The sequence below is a fragment of the Scyliorhinus canicula genome, chromosome 7 (genome assembly GCF_902713615.1).
Source record: "Scyliorhinus canicula chromosome 7, sScyCan1.1, whole genome shotgun sequence".
NCBI lineage: Eukaryota > Metazoa > Chordata > Chondrichthyes > Carcharhiniformes > Scyliorhinidae > Scyliorhinus > Scyliorhinus canicula.
Genome location: NC_052152.1, coordinates 154,401,818 through 154,423,006, shown reverse-complemented (window position 1 = coordinate 154,423,006; position 21,189 = coordinate 154,401,818). Strand labels below are relative to the sequence as shown.

Sequence of the window (21,189 nt, the reverse complement as noted above, 5' to 3'; positions counted from 1 at the left end):
TAGCTATAGAAATCAGGAAGAGTATCTCAAATGCAGGAGAGAGGCTAAGAGTAGAATATGGAAGGCTAAGAGGAAGCATGAGGAAAGATGGCAGGCTGTGCTGAAACAAATCACAAAATGTTCTTCAAACATATTAGTGAAGAATAGAGTGGGGCCTATAAGGGACGAGCAGGGTAAACTACTCCCTGAAGCGGAGGGTATGGCAGTGCTACTAAATGATTACTTTGCTTCTCTCTTTACCAAATTAGAAGAGGGTAACAATGGCCTAGTTGGAATTGTGGGTGTTGAGCAACTGTGCAGTATAGTAATAGACAAAGAAAAGGTGCTAAAATGGCTTACATCCGTCCGGGCAGAGAAGTCACCAGGTCCGGATGAGATGCATCCTAAATTGCTCAGAGAGGTCAAGGAACATATTGCGGAGCCATTGACAGAAATTTTCCAGGCCTCTCTGAACACTGGATTAGTCCTGGAGGACAAATGTGATGCTGTGGTTTAAAAAAGGGGCAAAGGATAACCCAGGAAATAATACGGGATGAGATAAATATATACTTTGAGGAAAAAAAAGTTTGTACTAGACAGTCAACATGGCTTTGTCAAGGGCAGGTCATGTGTGACAAATCTAATTGAGTTCTTTGATGAGGTGACACAGGCAGTGGATAAAGGCACTGCTGTGGATCTTGTACATTAGGGCTTTCAGAAAGCATTTGATACAGGTTGGTGAGTAAATTAAAAATGTTGGGGATTGATGGGTCCGTGGCAGCATGGATTAGAAGTTGGCTTAGATAGGAATCAGAGGATAGGTATAGATGGGCATTTCTGAGACTGGAGATGAGTTGAAAGTGGTGTTCCCCAGGACTCAGTGTATTTTCTGATTTATATAAATGACTTAGAAGTGAGTGTTGAGGGCAAAATCTCTAAATTTGCAGATGATACTAAGCGAAGGAGAATAGTGAATTGTAAGGATGACGCTGAGTGACTTCAGAAGGACACTGACAAGTTGGCCAAATGGTTAGACACCTGGCAGATGAACTTCAATACAATGAAATGTGAGGTAATGCATTTTGGTAGAAGAAACATGGGAGACATTGGCTCAATGATATAACTTTTGAGGGTAGTGCAGGAGCAGAGGGGACCTCGGGTTCAAGTGCATAATTCTCCAAAGGTGGCCAGGCAAGTAGAAACGGTTATTAAGAAGGTTGACAGGATCCTTGGGTTTATAAATAGAGGCATAGAGTATAAAAGCAAGGAAGTGATGCTACACTTCTACAAATCATTGGTCAGACCACATTTGGAGTATTGTGTTCAGTTCTGGGCACCTTATTTAAGGAAGGATATTAAAGTCCTGGAGAGAGTGCAGAGGAGATTTACTGGAATTATACCAGGAATGAGGAATTTTAGATACAAGGAAATATTGGAGAAATTGGGCTTGTTCTCCTTGGAGCAGAGTAGATTAAGAGGTGAGCTTACTGAAGTGTTCAAAATTATGAACACCTTTGACAGGGTAAAGAAGGATATTCTATTTCCACTAGTTGGTATGTCAGGGGTCACAATTTCAAGTTGATCAGCAAGAGAACTAGGAATGAGATGAGGGTAAACCTCTTTAATCAGAGTTGGTGGGATTTGAAACGCGCTGCCCGAGAGCGTGGTGGAGGGGGAATACATTGGAGGTTTCAGAAGAGAGCTGGAAACATATTTGAAAGTGATCAATTTAAGAGGGCCACGGAAATGGGCTGGAGAATGGGACTAGTTGGGTATCTTATTTGGGAGCCGATGTGGACACAATAGGCCAAATAGCCTCCTTCTGTGCTGTAAATACCAAAAAAACAATCCTAGCTCTGTAACCACTCACCCAATATCTTCTATAAGCAGACCCTTGGAGCCATGTGGAAATGGAACATGTAAGAGAGCTCGGACTCCTGTCAGATGGCCTGTCAATCAATGCACTCCAATGGACTTTTGTTTAAACTCTGACAGCTGCACTTTGTTTTTTTTATCTTTAAAGGGTTGAGAATTCAAATAACTTCCAATTATGACACTTACCAGGCCTTATGTTTAATAAGGACATTAGTCCACACCGAGTAAAATAAAGAACTTAGATTTATTTACGATATGGTATATAAAACTCCCACTAGATCCCTACCCAGGTCTCTTTTTGGTCTGTACCTTACTGGCCGACCTTTTTAGCAAATCTGCATATTAAAGCGAGACAGCTAGTCTCACTTTAATGTGCATATTCCTAAGTTACCTGCAGTGTGGGATCAATCACCCTCGCCTCAGAAACCTTGGGCGAGCACCATTCAGTACTGGTCTCCACAAACGGGTACCAGATGGAACAGCACTTGTGGGGGTCCCCCATGGGATCGTAGGCCCCCTGATACAGCTGGTGCCACTTGGGACAGTGTGCAGTGCCACCTGGGTGTCAGTCTGGCAATGCCAAGGTACCCAGGTGGCACTGCCAGATGGCATTGCCAAGTGCCAAGCTGGCATTTTTTGCATGGGTGCGAATGGGCTGGGAATCCTCCCATAGTGCGGGGCTTGAGGGTGGGGGAGGAACAGAGGTCCCTTTGGGGGCTTTGGAGTTCAGGAGTTTCGGCGAGCAGAGCTCCTCTGTGCACAAAACAGGATGATATGCAGTCTCCACCGCACATTCTCCGTTGAGGGCCCCTGATCAAATGCAAGTCAGATTTTATGGCCTTGTGTTTTCTGGCATTGCAATGCAGGGAAACACGTGGCTAAGTGACTGGCTATGTGATTTTGTTCCCACTTAGTTAAATCGCACCCATTATCACATTATGTAACTTGCTATAATTTGTCATTTTATAATGCTCCTGTAAAGCCCTTAGGGATGTTTAATTATATTAAAGGAACTATATAAATGGTTGTTGTTATATTGCCTCTCCCTATCTCTTTTACCAAAATGGATCACCTCACAGTTCTCTGAATTAAGGTCCATTCGTCACTTGTCTGTCCATTCTGTTACTCTATGTCCTGCTGTGGGTGACTGACATTAAATCACACTGTCCGTCACACCTCCAAGTTTGGTATCATCGGCAAATTTTGAAATTTTACTCTATATTTCACTAACTAGGTCATTTATATATGTCTCAAAAAAGCAGTGGTCTGAGCCTTGAACATTTGGGAACACCACTGTCTACTATCCTCCAGTGAGTCTCCAATGTTCATTTAAGGTACGCCACTTGTAGGTTGAATGTTCCATGGTTACAATTAGGATCATGCTGAACAAGGTGACTCACTCAAAATACCTTTCTAATGACATGCAACACTATTGTAATTATCTTGCATGTTGCTCGCTGATGAAACAGACCTGAGAGCAATAATCAATGTGGACTGAATGGGGTAGATACAGGTACATATTTGGCATAATTTTGGCAGCGGAGAACTTAAACAATGAGGGGCGCCCTGCTCCTGTAATATGCTAGGTGCCGATTCTTATTTAAATAAATGATGCATGGTCAATTCAGCTTGTTACCAAGCCAATTGATTGGGATATTAGGTTGCCCATGCCATAATACGGTTGGTGTGGCATTACATTTTTTTAGGCCAGGTTGAACAAAGAATAGACGGAGGCATTCCCTCAACACCCCCCCCCCCCCCCCCCCCCCCAACCACCATGATATCACCGCTTTTCTATTCTTCATTGCCTGCCTTTAACCTGGCCTCCCCTATCCTTCACATTCCCCTTCCTCGGCTCGCGGATCCCAATCCACCCAAAAGGTCGAGAGGGTGTATATTTCCACCGGACATCACAATTCTGCCTGCTCCACCTTGCAGTCCCTGCAACAGCCATTACTGAGCCCTTGCACTGCCAGGGCTGCTGGAGCGCCTGGCCAATCAGATTGGCAGACACCTCTCAAGGGCAAGTCTTCCTCCTACTGAGATGCAGATGTCCCCCTCTCACCCAGTTTAGTCCATCGGCAGCGTGTTATGGCTACAGGGCAGGTTTCTTACCAGCGCAATGGCTGCTGGCTGGCTTTCCTTCACGGGGGACGAGTAGTCTTTCACTTCCCCAAAACCCCAGCCCATTATGTCTCCCTTCAAGTGTCGCATGAGGCTGGCTGAAACAGTAGTTGGATCTCTTGCATGTATTAACAAGGGACCATATGACTATTGAATGCTCCCTTGGTATACACCAAGCAAAGTAAGCAGAGGTCTGCCTCGCTCAGAATTCTTCAATAACCCTCCTAGCTGCCAACTAAGGGAATTAGGCAAGGAATTTATTTTTATTCTCTTTAAAGAAACATTCCTGTGGAACCAGAAGGAACATTCCCTTGACTCCACAGTCCATGGGATCTGCTCTTTCAGTCGTAACTTCAATCTTCCTCTTGGGAGTAGGTTTGCTGGAAAGACAAATGGCCTGAAAGGCATGCACTTACAGTATGCAGGTTACTTGTGAAAGTGCGGGAGGCACAGCAGCTGCAATGGCTACTGAAAGGCTCAAGGATCAATTCCAAGCCAGTCTTGGGCCTCTTGGTCCGGCATCTATTGCCTTCATAACAATGAACGTAGACTTGTAAACAGGATGGGTTTGACAACAGACTTCAACAGTATACCACACGAGAAATTGCACAGGATTTAACCATCTGGTTGGTAATCTGGTGATCTGGGGAAAGACCTTTCAGAGACTCAACACATATTTTAATTAGTATGAAGTTGTGGATTTTGATTAAAATTTTGATCTTTTGCTAAATAAAAGGAGCTTAGTTAATTCCCTATTTTTTAACATAAAATCCTGACAACATCTTTAGGAAGATTAATTTAGATTTCTTCAGATCAGCATGGGCCAGTAAATGAGAAGAATGATCACAACCATAAATAACTACAGGACATGCAGAAGATGTATTAGCAGAACCAACAGTTTAAACACAGTCAAACAACAAAAGCAGCTTGAGCATGGAGTGAGGAGTGGAGGGTGGTTAATACTGCAGTTGATGCGATTAGAAGGCAATAACTACAGGAGACTGAATAACAAACAAGCTTGTTAGTTGCATTTATGCTAATTGACTTTGTAAGCATGGTATAACCATATGCTTAAATATATTAAAACACATTAAATCCACAAATAAATCAGTCTTAGGTTAAACTCATTTTGCCAACATAGTGAGTGAAAGCGAACTTTTGGGGGTAATCTTCCAATTGAGATGTTTACTGGAACTATGAAATCCTGTAATATCAGCTTGGTTTGTATGAGTAAGTTCAAAATTAATTCAGAACTCAAAAATGCAGTGATTTTTGCACCATTTCAGGTAAACTTGCAAATACCCAACCTGGATAATGTTGGATAAAAGCAAATTACTGCGGATGCTGGAAACTGAAACAAAAACAGAAAATACTGGACAATCGCAGCAGGTCTGACAGCATCTGTGGAGAGAAGGGAGCTAACGTTTTGAGTCTGGATGACTCTGTCAAAGCTGGAGTGAACTGGAGATAGGGTCAGATTTATACTGTCATGGGGTGGCTTGGAGCAAGTGGGGATGGAGAGAGGGCCAGCGATAGGTGGGGATTGGCAAACATGTCGTAAACAGAAAGACAAAAGGAATGGGGGTGATTAAGGCTATGAAGGGTGCTGATAGTCACACATAAAGAGATTAGAATGTGTTAATGGCAGAACAAAGGTGAGCAGTGTTTCAAAGGGCAACAAGAAAAATGGAACAGATAGGGTCAGGGAGAGGAGGCAATGGTGAGGGAGAAAACGATCAATGTAAGAAATGACAATAAATTGTTTGAAATAAAAATTGGGAGAAGGTGGAAGCGAGAGTTCACTCTCTGAAGTTGTTGAACTCAAATGTTAAGTCCAGAAGACTAATCTGAAGACGTGCCTAACCTGAAGATGAGCTGCCGTCTGCTTAATTTGATACTGCCCTGTCGCAGTACAAGTGAAGTGAGGACAGTACACAGGTAATTTTCTGAATTTTTGCTCCTGGTGGGGTACTTGGGTAGGCAGGAGCATATATCAGAAATTTGGGTGTGGGATGCATATGCTTTTCCATTCATTTCAATGGACAGATAACAATGATAAGCATACACCTAATATTCAGACATTCTCCCAGTGGATGATTCCCCCTTGGAAAAATGATGTTTGAATGTTATCATAGGAACATAGAAAATAGAAGTAGGAGGAGACCATTTGGCCCTTCGAATCTGCTCTGCCATTCATTCTGATCATGGCTGATCATCAAGTTCCTTTAATTATTTTGCCTTGTAGGGCTAGCATAACATGTGTCTGTTTATTTTTATCCTTATGATTTCAATTGGAGCTTTGGCTTTACAGGCGATCACATTTACCTATGTACATTCAATTCAAATTAATTGGGGGTAAATTTTCAACTTCACCACGTGGTTGGGAATCTGTCAAAGCAGATCACCTATTCTAAACATATCTCATTTTCATTCCTTTGACTTTAGAGTCTATTTAAAACAGTGCTTTTCGTCACATACAGGTTTGTTGCTTCCTGTCCCAGTGTGCATTATGCTTTGCTGACATCCACAATAAAATCAATTTGCTAGGCCTTATCAATCAAATATGGCGTAACTCCTTTATAATTTGTTCTCCATGATCAGAAAATGTATGAATTGTGCAAACAGCAAGGGGCGTAGAACAGATTTGCTTGTATCTCCTAGTCAGAGTTTAAGGAATGGATTTTCAACCCCTGCCAGGATTGGAGGCAGGCAGGAGTTGAAAATATACCTGCCAGTTTGCATGCTGGTACCCTGGCTCCAAACCCACTCCATACCGTTTTTGCAGAGATTCAGAGTAAGGTTAGCCATCCGCATACAGCTGGTGGTCGATCAGGTACATTGGCTCAATTGTTTAGTCTCTGGTTTTCAGCAGGTGGTAGGGGCTGGCGAGGAGGGTTGGGGGGAGGGGGCAGGGGGTTGGTGGCAGCACTCCAGAGGTCCTCCCTGCCTGGGCTGGGTGTAGGAGCAGTCGCAGGCTGCTCTTCAGAATGGTGGCCTAGATGCCAAATCTATGTTTTTGCTTAAAATGTGCAAAATTTGAAGATAGCCCCACCATGTTGAAGCATCCTCTCTCTGACTGACCTTCAATTAGAGCCTGCTTGCTGCACCTTTCAAGCTGGAAAGTTTCCAATTGGCCCGTTACTTTTCAAAGTTCACCCACTATCCTTAATTTCTGAGTGACTACTCCCCCCCCCCCCCCCCCCCCACCACCGTCCCCTGTTTTCAGGACCTGAAAACAGTCCTGACCTCTGTTTCCCATCCTCAGAAGGAAAATTTAACCCTTACAGCCTGCATTTGATAATTAAAATTTGAACTATTTTTGTACTTAAAGAATTTGAACCATCCAATAATTTCAGTTAGAAACATGAACAAAACAGTGAAGTGGCAATTAAGTGCTAATGATCGTATCACCGGAATAAACAACTTTGAATGAGAGGAAGAGACAATTTCATTGCATACTCTTTCAATTCCAGTTGCGTTTTCAATCCAGCTGTCATTGACTTCAAAAGTCTTAATGATTATTGAAGCTGGTGTAGAATTTTATGAAATGGCTCTTGAAATTCAAGTGAGTTGCATCCATTGATTGAGATTCATCCACTAATTTATTGCATCAAATCGATTCATATTAATCATTGTGACTTTAGACTCCTTAAATGCGATAGGCCTTTGCATGTCCCTCACTGAAGATGTTCAGCAAACTGGCTAAACTTCCAGATTGATGTTTCACTTCTACTTCAAATATCTGGGTAAGATTTGCTATCTTCCAATTCTCAGATGCACCTCCTCCAGTCAACTGGGACTCTTAATAGCAACTATTGAGGAATAGGGGTTCCTCCTGTGGTCTAGCGGTATAGGCCACTGAACTGGTAGACCACAAACCTAGAGCAATTCCCTGCGGTTCCAGGTTCGAATTGTATCATGGTAGGTAATTAAATCTGAATTCTGAAATAATCTAAAGATGACAGATATTTAACAATACTGCTTAATTTTTCATGGAAGGTGGATGAAGGGGGTAAGAGAAATCCATAATATAATAAATGGGCCTGGATTTTACCACAGGCTTTGGGACCCCAAATTCATGGCAGATAGCAGGTCCTGAGCCTGCACTCGTCAGCAGCGCACTGGCTCAGCAATTTTATTACAGACAGCCTCCTAATTGGCTGCCACTGTTCTAATGCTGTCAGGAAGCTCTGAAGTCTCAGCAGCACTATGCATGGGGAGATATGCGCACAGTTGAGGAAAGCTGGAGACCAACGAGCTCCAGCTGGTAACTTTAAATAAATAATTAAAATTCAGGTCGAAGGGGAAAGACCTCGGAGGAGTTCACTGGGCCACAGGGACCTCTTTCCATGCCTGTGGCCCTCTCTTTGTGTCATGGAGCCTGTGGTTCCTATAGCCTCTGGGTTGTCAAAGGAAGACCATCTCCATTAATGTAACATTTGCACCACAGACAGTAAGGGGCCGGCGACTCCGTAAAATGTTTTTTAATAGGGTCATTAAGCTTGCAAATTGGATGCCCACCTCCATGGAATGGGATGTGCTCCGCATCCAGTTCCGCTGTTGCAATGTAGCAGGCTCCCTGGTGTTCTACTGGTCCCCCCCACCCCTCCCATTTCTTAGTCTGCCCAAGGACTCTGGATGGAACAGGGCTGATGAGCTGAATGGCCTTTCCAAGAAACTGCATTTTCATATGCTACATTTTCATGGAATTCTTAATTATTGACATATTTCTCTTTTGAATTTCCTGGAGGCTTGTAAAGTTTTCCCTTGAGGCCCCATGCAATATTGATGTCTAATTTTTAACAGCTGATTTTCGCCCTACATACCCACTGCAATGGTGTAGGCACAGGGTTCAGATGCCAGGTGGAGTCACGCCATATTACTGCACTCCTTCCACCATAAAAACTCACTGAGTATAGACCCTGGTTGTCTACCCACCATAAGCAGCCAGGCTTTACGTGCAAAAGTTGCACTTTGATTTATGTCATTTACGCAACAACATTAACATTTTGGAGGCCTGCACGGAGCTAAACCCAGCAGCAGAACCTGGCAGCTGTCAGTGAAGAAGACCGAGGTGACAAGTTTTTACATTGCCCTTTTCTGTAGATTCCTTGTGGGTCAGACGGAGTCTGGAGTGCTTCAGCTCTGCAAGGAGTTCTTGAGCCTCTGAGCACTAGTCTTGCCCCTTATTCCTGCCCTGAGTTAAAATTGGTCCTTTAAACGTCATTCATAATGCATACTGTATTGTGTTACAGCCAAGATGTTTAGATGCAGAGCCAGTCCAGTAATTACATTTGTGAAGGATCTGTTCAGCATATTTGACATTTCTAGCCCTTTTTAAGTTATCCCTTTCCAACTTATTAAGTTGCTGATTGCATGTCCTGGGCAATAAGAGAGCCACCTATAAATGTATTATACTGAGAGGAGGATTTCTGTTTTGTCGTCAGATAAGCAGCTTTTTTCTTTTTGATATATCATGTAGCACATTCTCAAATATCTCGAGCACTATATTCTGTATTGTGTTCTTTAGGTGCCACTCAAATGCTTACAAATGTCACTCTCCTGTTAGGATCAACTTTTGTAAGTACTCTACATTAATGTTTAATGGAGCTTCATCACTGATAAGCACAACATTTGGTTTGAATGAATTGATTTTGACCTTAATGGCTTTTGACTCCAATAATCATAAAGCTGCTATTAGTTTAAGGAATGAGGGGAGTAAAAAGCTCTGTCTCTTTGAAGGTTTATTTAGTTCCAATACACATATTCTTTTTTCTAGAAAAAGTCACATTTTAACCTTCAAGTCTTTGTGACTGTATCATCTACAAAGCCACTCGGCTTTCTTCTGCCAACATCTGTGGTACAGCATTTTTTGCTCTCGTTGCTGTGATTATGTGGGCTTCTTGCTCGGCAGATAACCAAATGTCAATCTGGGATCTTAGAAGGAAGCTGGGCATCTACAAAACGACAAAAGGAAAATAAGCAAAAAGAATACAAGGCATATAAATTTTGAAGATTGAAAGGTTTTTACTGGTAAAGATTTGAAAGTAGAAAAACACCCTTCATCAATGCCCTGAAAGGAACCATTTTGTGTATTTTACTGCAGAACATTTTCATATCAATTTACTCTGTATAGAAACAATCACAGAAAAAACAATTTCTGACTAAACTGCCACTCAACCAGTACACTGTAGTCCTGTTAATGGAATGGATTATTAAAACACTAGAACTTGGTTGTTTTGCAATTACCTGAGTCAACTCTAGATGACTGACTGAACAAAGTATTCCTTGCATTGTTCAAGCACTTCAGTCATCTTTTTATCTGAAAAGCCTAGCTCCCTAACAAATAACTGCTGCCAGAAAAATCAACTTCCTCAGCTATGGCAAGGCCTACATAATTTATGGCTTTAATATGCTCACTGAGGTGTATAGTCTATGACAGTAATTATAAATGCAATAAGAAATTATAGCTGAATGCTTTAACTGCATTAGGAGCCATTTGATGAACAATGATGATTGCTCCTCATTTTGAACAATAGAGGGCAAGTGAGTGTCAACGCATTAGAATATTTGCTGTTCTGCTCTGTTCTTTTTCCATTTACCACAGAATGTCAGTTGTCTATTATGAGGCAGCGATGTGATGTCCAGAGGTAGCTTATGACTTGACAGGCACAAAAATGCACAAAGGAACTAATCAGTTTAGTATGCAATGACTTTCATTAGCACTTAAAATCTTCAGTTTTTTTTCTTTTTCTTTTAGGTACACGACTGGTTTTAGATTTATTTAGGACAATAGACTTCATTTATGTAAATTCTTGATAAGTGATTTCTATTTTGTGAGCAAGAACTTTGATAACCCAAACCTTTACTGATTTAGGCTGATTATAATCACTTCTGTTTATTGTCTACTATACAGAAAATCTCTTCAAAGTGAATATAATTTTCCTTTTCTATCCATCTCATGCTTTATCCATTTACTGCCCATTCTTTTTGCATTGCGATCTCACAGGGTTGCTGCAGCAAATGATCAGTTGTGGCTCACTCCCCTCCCAATGCAAAACTCTCCCTGTCAAATCATGGCAAAGAACAGAGGAAAGCATGGTGGTTCACTCAAGCACCCATTTTGAGGCAGGGCCAGGATTTATCCTGTGGGCTTCAGGACACCTCCATCAGGCTCAAATGAGGATCAGATGCAGGAACTGACCGGTTAAAAGCCAGTGGGCAGGCTCACATTCAATTAAGAATTGCGTGTGCTCTGAAAGTTGGAAGGTCAGTAGGAGACTCTCGTGCATGGAAGCAACAGTTGAATGCTTTTGCAGCTAAGGTGGTGGCATGCTCTCTCCAACCTTTACCAGCCCTCAGCACCATTTTCCACTGTGGGGGCATCGATTCTACAGGATGATGGTTGGGAAATTCCAGTTTGTATGTAGGTCCTAATTAACTCGGTTTATTAATCGGTTGCTTGTTGGCAGAAAAATGGCCTGAGAGCATGCTGGAGCAGGGAAATTGGCATGCTGGACAGTGCGGTGCATTTTCATATATGCTCCCAGTGGGGTTTAAAGATTCTGCTCCAAGTGTTACCTGTCGTTATTGGTCTTCTCAAGGGGAGCAAATTATCTTGGATAGAGAAGGACTAACAAGGCAAGGATCAAAGGGTCCTTGGTGTGAAGTTCACAGATCTCGGAAGTCAGTAGGACACGTAGATAAGGCAGGACAGGTAGATAAGGTGGTTAAGAAGGCCAATGGGATTCTTGCCTTGATTAGCCGAGGCATTGAATATAAGAGCAGGGAGGTTATTTTGGAGCTGTATAAAATGCTAGTTCGGCCCCAGCTGAAGTACTGTGTGCAGTTCTGGTCACCACACTACAGAAAGGAAGTGATTGCACTGGAGAGGTGCATAGGAAACATAACAGGGTGTTGCCTGAGCTTGATTGTTTCAGATATCAAGAGAGACTGGATAGTCTGGAGTTGTTTTCCCTGAAGTAGATAGATAGATAGATAGAGAAATACAGCACAGAACAGGCCCTTCGGCCCACGATGTTGCGCCGACCTTTTGTCCTAGGTTAATCAAAGAATTTTGGACAATTTTTCATGGCCAATCCACCCAACCTGCACATCTTTGGACTGTGGGAGGAAACCGGAGTACCCGGAGGAAACCCACACAGTCACGGGGAGGATGTGCAGACTCCACACAGACAGTGACCCAAGTCGAATTCGAACTTGGGACCCTGGAGCTGTGAAGCAATTGTGCTATCCACAATGCTACCGTGCTGCCCTTAAAAAGTTAACCTACACTCCATTATTCTACCCTAATCCATGTACCTATCCAATAGCCGCTTGAAGGTCCCTAACGTTTCCGACTCAACTACTTCCACAGGCAGTGCATTCCATGCCCCCACTACTCTCTGGGTAAAGAACCTACCTCTGACATCCCCTCTATATCTTCCACCATTTATCTTAAATTTATGTCCTCTTGTAATGGTGTGTTCCACCCGGGGAAAAAGTCTCTGACTGTCTATCTATTCCCCTAATCATCTTATAAACCTCTATCAAGTCGCCCCTCATCCTTCTCCGTTCTAATGAGAAAAGGCCTAGCACCCTCAACCTTTCCTCATATGACCTACTCTCCATTCCAGGCAACATCCTGGAAATCTCCTTTGCACCTTTTCCAAAGCTTCCACATCCTTCCTAAAATGAAGCGACCAGAACTGCACACAGTACTCCAAATGTGACCTGACCAAGGTTTTGTACAGCTGCATCATCACCTCATGGCTCTTAAATTCAATCCCTCTGCTAATGAACGCTAGCACACCATAGGCCTTCTTCACAGCTCTATCCACTTGAGTGGCAACTTTCAAAGATCTATGAACATAGACCCCAAGATCTCTTTGCTCCTCCACATTGCCAAGAACCCTACTGTTAACCCTGTAAGTAGTTAAGTAGAGAAAGTTGAGGGCGGGAACCTTATTGAGGTGCATAAAATTATGAGGGACATAGGTAGGGTAGGCAGGAAGGTACTTTCCCCTTTAGCTGAAGGGTCAATAACCAGGGGCATAGATCTAAGGTATTAGGGAGAAGGGTTGGAGAAATGGGAGGAAATGTTTTCACCCAGAGGGTGGTTGGAATCTGGAATTCACTGCCCAAAGGGTCACAACTTTTTAGACGTATTTAGATAAGCACTTGAAATACCAAAGCATACAAGGCTAGGGACCAAATGCTGCAAAATGGTATTAGAATAGTTAGATGTTTAATGGTCAGCACGGACGTGATGGGCCAATGCTGTAAACGTCTATGACTTTAAGGGAATCCCTGCCAGCTTCCTCAAGTATGCCTTCTGTCAGGTCAAGCAGGGAATGCCTCTGTCGGTATATTTAGAAACTAAATTATCTATTCCACTTGCTCTGTGAAAACAAGGAGGAACAACATTCCTCAAATAAAAGGAAAACATGCTGTAAAACTGTTTGGAATTTGCAAAAGGTTTCATGAAAGAAAACCTTGTACAACAAATCAATTAATAACACTAAATGATACAGATGTCATTTATCAAACAGAAGTACCCCATTCATGAGGCACAGGTAGTGAAAAAGACAGGATTTGGGCTCAGCAACTTGATTCTGAACGTGAGACACCAGACTGACCCTGGGTTTAACCCCCAATCTGTGTTGAGTTCGATAATCTCAAACAGGATGTTTATATATGACTTCAATAAACTTGAGTAAGGCAGGGGGGAAATCAAGAATGTGTAACATTCTTGACTGTTGTCCCGTGACTGTGCTAGAAATGTAGATCGTAGTTGTCAAGATTGAGACAGGTTGATGCCTCCTGCAGATAAACAGACAGCTGAACTCTACAATAATGGATCATTTAAGAATAAAGACCATGGGTTGAATTTTTGTTTCAAGTGTGTAAAATTGGAGTTGGGCCTTTCCCTGCCTTTCAAAGAAAACTCATGAATAACGCTGCCCAAGATTTTTGTGTTTCACACTAGGTTCGCATTCGCAACACTGTTTGCGAGCCGCAATAGAGCCTGGGAGGAATGCGGGTGCAAAGGCTGGCTAGTTAGAAGGATTGTCTCAGTTCTCAGAGATAGCAGCCTGGCGTCAAAGATCGTTCAAAGGGCCTCTAAACAACTTCTCTCACCCACCCAATCTGATGTTACCCCATTCCCCCTAAAGTTGCCCATGCAACTCTCTGCCTTCTCAGATCCCCTTGCTACCTCCAAGCCTTCCATGTATCCTCCATAGCATCTCAATCAGTATGCACAATGTACAGTACCTGTGAGCCCTGTAATAGCAATAATGGGACGTATTTTAAATTATTGAATAAAGTCAAACCTCTAACAATATGATAAAATCTGGAATTCCAACACACTATCATCGATAGTGAAAATAATAAAAAGCCAGTATTTAAAAAAAGAATACTTGAAGTGCCTATTAGCTTTATAAACAAGAAACCACACTAAAGGCATGTTCTGTTATTACAGCCCCTTAAAACCTTGTGGTCCTTGGATCAACAGGCCGCCTGTTACGCTGATGCCATTAGTGCTTTTACAACCCTGCCAAGCTTTCATTAAAGCTACAGCTATCATAATAAAATCTTTCCGCTACATTGCCTGAAACTGAGAATAGAATCTCTCTCATTTTCATTTTGAAAGTGCCAGTCAATGGAGGCAAGCATTTTTGTTCCAAATTTCAAAAGCAGGGATTTTTGTAATAGCCAGAGTTACCAATCAATTTAAATCACAGCACAAATAATGACAGAAGAGGCTGACAGGACCTTTTTCTAAAAAATACTTTTAATGCATTTTAGCAATGGAAAAAAGTACTTAAACAATAGTGGTCAATGCAAGGGTCAACTTACCTTTGCAGGCCAGCTCTCTATGATGAATGATTGCAGGAAAATTACATCTACTTTACAATACAGCATTTGGTAGTTACATTTGAAGGTGTCAAAACATTTTACACTTACAGTTCACAATGCTTCTTATCCCCCAGCAAGCTTTGCCCATTGAACACAAGACATTTTCCTTGTATTGAATACTCGCACCAGAACATAAAAAGTGTGCGAGTGGAAGTACAATTTTCCCGTGTCCTCACAATGGGAACCCCAATCTTGGGAGAGCTGTTTCTGCGTTGTGACCTTCAGGCTTTCCTCATCCACGAATGGACTACAGGAAAATAGTGCAAGGTTTCAGGAAGGCGGATGAAAGTTTTTCTTTGCAGGAAAAATAACGCTTTGCATTTTGCGAGCGAATTGCCGCCTCCATGAGGAGACAAACATTCAACTCCATGGACGTCGTGGTGAAGGATGATCTCGCATGGAGAACTATATCTTAGCCAGAGTCTGTCACAGTCCTTGGGAGGATATTGGGAAACTTAAAATTGGTGAAAAAGATAACAATTTATTTAAATAAAAACAAATAAAATCTCAAGCAGGGCTAACAGGAAAAAGCCAAGAAAAGGTTGGCAACTAGCACCTGTAACAGCCACTAAGGTCTCTGTGGCACCAATACCAGAATAGATCACACCCAATTTAACTCTCGTTCTTGCTTTCAATACTCACAAGCATTGTCCTACTCTATTCCACCCTTCTCAAAACAGAAAAATAAGACTACCTCTATTAAAAAAATAAATGCTTATTTAAATTTGTTAATAAAATAATTTGCCGGGAGAACACATACCAGGTATACATGTCAGAAAAGGGAGCTTCAAATATGACCTCCATTCCATTCATGGAGGAGGCTTCATAACCCAGTTGCAGCTCTGTTGCTCAAGAGGGATATATTTGTAGTTCTTTCAGTCATGTAAGAAACATTCAGTGTAACAATACACTTCCTTCTTCATGAAGAGTTATTTAAAGTCTCTATTAACACCACATATGTGCCAACAATGATCAAGGCGATTCTTTACTGGCTATTGAAGGGCAAGCAGGTTCCATCTCAGTGAATGTTCATTATATTTGTCATTGACCTTGTTTTTATATGTTACTCTTTTCCTCCTTGCTTCTCTTCTGCTTCTGCACCAGTTGCGACTCAACCGTAAGAAAGCTGTTTGAGTGAGTAGTAGACACTAAGATTAAAAATGAAGGGCTAAAATTTCTATCAATTGTTATGATGGAGGTGTGGGTTGTGAGTGTACACACCTTCAGGTCTCTTTGTCTTTCTCAATCTCTTGGCAAGGGATGATTTGGTGGTGACAATTGTGGAGTCAGGTACACATATCCACTCCTTCTGGTTCCACAGATATGTATAAATTGGCTTTACAGATGCTTACTTTTGGCTACCTGTTTTCATCAAAATCGGATGTGGGCAGATTAGAGTTGATAGCTGCTGCAGGTTCCTGAAGACTCAATGCCTGCCCTGTGTTAACGGTATGTTAAATAGCTGGTTAATGGTTGTCAGGTGGTTGCACTAATTGGGAATTCACCTTTGTTTTTATACATAGATAGGAGCAAGTTGAAATTGTGCTCATGGGTTGTGAGATAATTTGTAATGTGTGTCTCTGTAAATAAAAGCTTTCAAACTTCTGTAAGCACATGAAAACAGGGCTGCAGCACTCTATTCTTCACCACCTTGCTATATAAATTCATTGCCACTCTATTTCAGTTGGGACCTAAAGCAGGCATTAATGGCCTCACCTCCACGTGTAACACTTTAACACTCCAGGATGGGAGCATGGGAGAGGAAAAAAAAATCAATTCTCAAATGCAACTCCAACCCATCCACCTTGATTTAAATGAAAACAGATAAGGGAGCAGGTTACCATCTCACTCTCAGGAGGAGGATACTTATTTTCAAAGCATGGGAAATCCTTGCAGGTAAACAAAAACAAGAAGAACTGGATTGATGAGTTAAATGGTTTTATTGCACCGCACACAGGACAAGAAGAATAGGAGTAATACCTCCAAATAATCGGATTCTTGAGATAGGTTTGCATGGCCGACCCTCCCTAGCCCACATCTCCCTACCCTCCACACACTAAATGTCTGACAACCCTTCAGATATTGTCTGATCACACCTCCCCCACCAGCTCCAAGTAGAAATTCTAAATGATGAGGCTACACTTATTTTATTTTATTTTTCGTGTTTGTCAGTAATTAAGATTTATCACTTTATTAAAAGTTATACTTATCACCAAATGTGGCATAGCAGCACAGTGGTTAGCACTGTTGCTTTATAGCACCAGGGATCCAGGTTTGATTCCCGGCCTGGGTCATTATCTGTGCAGTCTGCTTGTTCTCCCCGTGTGTGTGTGGGTTTCCTTCGGGTGCTCCAGTTTCCTCCCACAAGTCCCAAAAGACGTGCTGTTAGGTGAATTGGACATTTTGAATCTCCCTCAGTGTACCCGAACAGGTGGCAGAGTGTGGCTTTTCATAGTAACTTCTTAGCAATGTTAATGTATGCCTACTTGTGACACTAATAAAGATTATTATTATGTTTTGGCCCTAACCTTAGTGGATAACTAGATTGCATTGGTTATAATTTTCTGAAATTCCCTAGACTCTGGAAAGGTCCCATCAGATTGGAAAATGGCAAACATGATGAAGCTATTCAAGAAAGGAGGGAGACATACAGAAGTAGGAAACTACAGGCCAATTAGCTGAATATCTGTCATAAGAAAATTGCTGAAAACAATTATTAATAATGTTATAGCAGTCCACTTCAAAATAATACAATCAGGCAGAGCCAAAATGGTTTTGTGAAAGGGGAATCATAATTGACTGATTTAGTGAAGTTCTTTGAAGAATCAATAAGCAACATGGATAAAGGGAAACTGGTGAAACAGTTGTACTCAGATTTCTAGAAGGCATGGTGGCAAGGTGTCACATTAAAGGTTACTGTGCAAAATAAGAGGTCATGGTGTAGGGGATAACATATAAGCATGGATAGAAGATTGGCTGACGAACAGGAAGCAGAGAGGAAGCTTAAATGGGTAATTTTTGGGTTGGCGAGGGCAGCACGGTGGCGCAGTGTTTAGCATTGCAGCCTCACAGCGCCAAGGTCCCAGGTTCGATCCCGGCTCTGGGTCATTGTCTGTGTGGAGTTTTCACATTCTCCCAGTGTTTACATGGGTTTTTCCCCACAACTCAAAGATGTGCAGGGTAGGTGGATGAGCCACTCTAAATTGCCCCTTAATTGGAAAAAATTAATTGGGTACGCCAAATATATAAAAAATAAAAATTATAAATAAAAAATGTTTTTTTGGGTTGGCGAAATGTGATGAGTGGAGTGCCGGAGGAACAGTGCTGTGGCCTCAATTGTTTACAATTTATATCAATGATTTGGATGAAGGGACTGAATGTATGGTTGCTACATTTACTGATGACACAAAGATAGGTTAAGTGTGGGGCAAACATTTGGCAGATGGAGTATACTGTGGAAACTGTGAACTGGCCCACTTCGGTAGGAAGAAAGCAAAAACAGCATATTATTTAAATTGAGTGAGATGGCAGAACCTGGAAATACAGAAGGATCTGGGTGTCCTGGTACATGAATCACAAAACCTTAGTATGCAGGTACACCAAGTGATTCGGAAGGCAAATGGGATTGTTGTTTATTGCAAGGGGATTGTACCATAAAAGTAGGCATATTTCGCTACAGATGTACTGGTGTTGGTGGAACCATATCTAACATACCGAGGACAATTTGGTCTCCTTATTTAAGAAAAAATATTTGATGCAGTTCAGAGAAGGTTCACTTGACTGATACTTCGGATGGGGGGGGGATGTATATTATGAGGGCAGGCTGGGCCTGTATCCATTACAGTTTAAAAGGATGTGAGGTCATCTTATTGAATCATAATATCCTGAAGGGTCTTGACAGGGTGGATGTTTCCCCTTCTAGGGGAGACTACATGTATGATACACAGTTTAAAAATAAGGGGCCTCCCATTTAAGACCGAGATGAGAAGAATTTTTTTTCTCTCGGAGATGAGGGAGTTTGTGGAACTCGCTTCCCTGAAGAGTGGAGGAAACAGGGACATTACATACTTTTAAGGAAGATGTAGATAATTCTTGACTGGCATGTGAGTCAAAGCTTAACAGGAGTATGTGGGAATGTGGAGTTGAGGCCAAAATCAGATCAGCCTTGATCTTATTGAATGGCAGAATAGGCTTGAGGGGCCAAATGGCTCCTGTTCCTAATTCTTATGTTAATATAACATGGGTAAGTACAGCAACTTCACACCCTTCATCATGTATTGTAGTGTTGAATCTCTCCTATTTACACTTAAAGAATGATTAGCGCTGATCGCTTCCTGTTATTCTTATCACAAAATCTGAGCTGTTTACTTTTAGGAATTAAATAATGATTCTTTAAAGATTTGTGCTTTTGTCCCTTCATAATGAAAAACAATTTTAAGGAAAGATCATAGTGAACTTAATTCAGTGAAAACTGGTCATAAATGAATAACTTTAATTCAGCACTCTGGATTTTGTGCATGTGAGCGATATCGCAGGTCTCTTTGAAAGGAAGATTTCGACTTGAATATGCAATTAAAAAGACAGTGTTTCTTTTTACTGATGCACACATATACAACAGTGACTCCATAATTTGACCCACAGGAAAGGCAAATAGTGCTGGAATTTAAATCAGTCTGACATTTTCTGAATCTATCTAATAAAGGTGCACAATGACCAGTAATCATATTTTTACCATAATTGGTATTTCCCTTGACTTATCAAATGACAAAATCATAATTACTGGAAATTTCTGTAACCACATCTCTAATGCAAGTACAGTACAATTTTATGGACAGAATTTTAAAAATGTATGACCCCTTACCATTTTGGGTGCAGGAAGCTGTAAATTACTATTACAGCCTGAAGAAAGGCAATATTAACTGGAATCAGTACTTGGATATTTCCCTAAAAATGGTTGAAATGCATTTCTAAAAGGTCCCCTGTAGTAACATTTTAGATATCAGTCCTGAGATGGAATATATGGAGCCACTTTGGCCAGCATTCAGTTTACGAAATATTATTCATATATTGAAAAAGCAGGAAAGATGAATGCAATTCTGCCAGCATTTAATACTATTACAGATTATTACAGTTAATACAGTTACATTGGATTGCCTTGTATAAACTGCATGGAAATAAAAAAGTTCCCATTAAATTTTAACTGACAAACTTTAAATTTTAAAATCTCGAAGGGAAAGTAGTTTGAAGTGATGTTTTCCGCTTTGGTTGAACCTCCTCATATTAGTCAGTATTCGTAATTTCAGCAGTGAAATGTTGTGGGCTCATTTAACCTGAATGTTGGAATTGAGATTCAAGATTGTTATTTGATCACTGCTAATTGCTTCATAATCAGATTGACTGTCACTGGAGCACATTTACATTACAATATGATTCCGGGATCAAAGCCATGTGGTATAAATTCTACTAATATAGAAAAATATTGGATTAAAATTGCCAGCTCTAGTTCCTGAGCTTTTAACTAACCGACATAGAATGTGAGGCAAAGGGTTACCAGCCGTGACACTCGTTTTAGTGTTTGCAGTTGATTTTTTTCCCAGATAATGACAATTCACTTCATAAAAGAAACTTCCTCTAATGTAATTGAAATTTATCAATGAGGCCTAAATTCAATTCGTCCCAAAAACAGGCATGAGGATCAGAATGCAGGATTATCTTTGTGCTGCCTGTTAATTTATAAGATTGCTTCCCCATCCAGTCAGCACAAACTGCTCAAAATCATGAGAGACTAACATCAGTTAAATCTAACCTGAACTGCTTAAAACTAGACTGTGTCTACATTGTGGCTAGAGCACTGGAAGTCATTCTACAATGGATTCTGACCTTAGAAAGACACAAGAATGCCACAACATGGGAAACGACAGGCTCCAGGAGTTTCTGATGCTGTACTGAAGGCTTTTGGTGAGGAGATGCAGAGGAACAGAGAAGACAACAACCCCAACTTCTATTTATATAGCAGCATTCATGCAATAAAATATCCTAAGTTGCTTCACAGGACCTTAGTGAAACAAAATATGACACGGACCCACATCAAGAAAGATTAGGTCAAATAACCAAAAGCTTGGTGAAAGATATAAGTTTTAAGGAATGGCTTAAAGGAGGAAAGCAAGGTAGAAAGACGAAGGGCGCGATCTTCCCGAAAGGGAACAAAGTCCCCAAGCGAGCACATTTAGCACGTGTTTCCTGGCATTCGCAGTGCCGAGAAACACATGGCTGTTCAACACGACTTACTTT

At 41.4% G+C, this 21,189-nt stretch overlaps 1 protein-coding gene across 3 annotated transcripts in view; it reads right to left on the bottom strand.

The window, feature by feature from the left end:
• LOC119969459 (teashirt homolog 2) overlaps positions 1-21,189 on the bottom strand; it is a 631,483-nt gene that overhangs the window by 291,056 nt on the left and 319,238 nt on the right. The window contains exon 3 of one of the 3 annotated variants that reach the window (XM_038803105.1): positions 9,545-9,935. The exons of 1 other annotated variant lie outside the window; for it this stretch is intronic. The gene's annotated coding sequence lies outside the window, so the exon portion shown is untranslated. Of the gene's footprint in view, positions 1-9,544; positions 9,936-18,144; positions 20,229-21,189 lie in introns of those variants that run through there. One more of the 3 variants, XM_038803106.1, reaches the window with a different exon arrangement.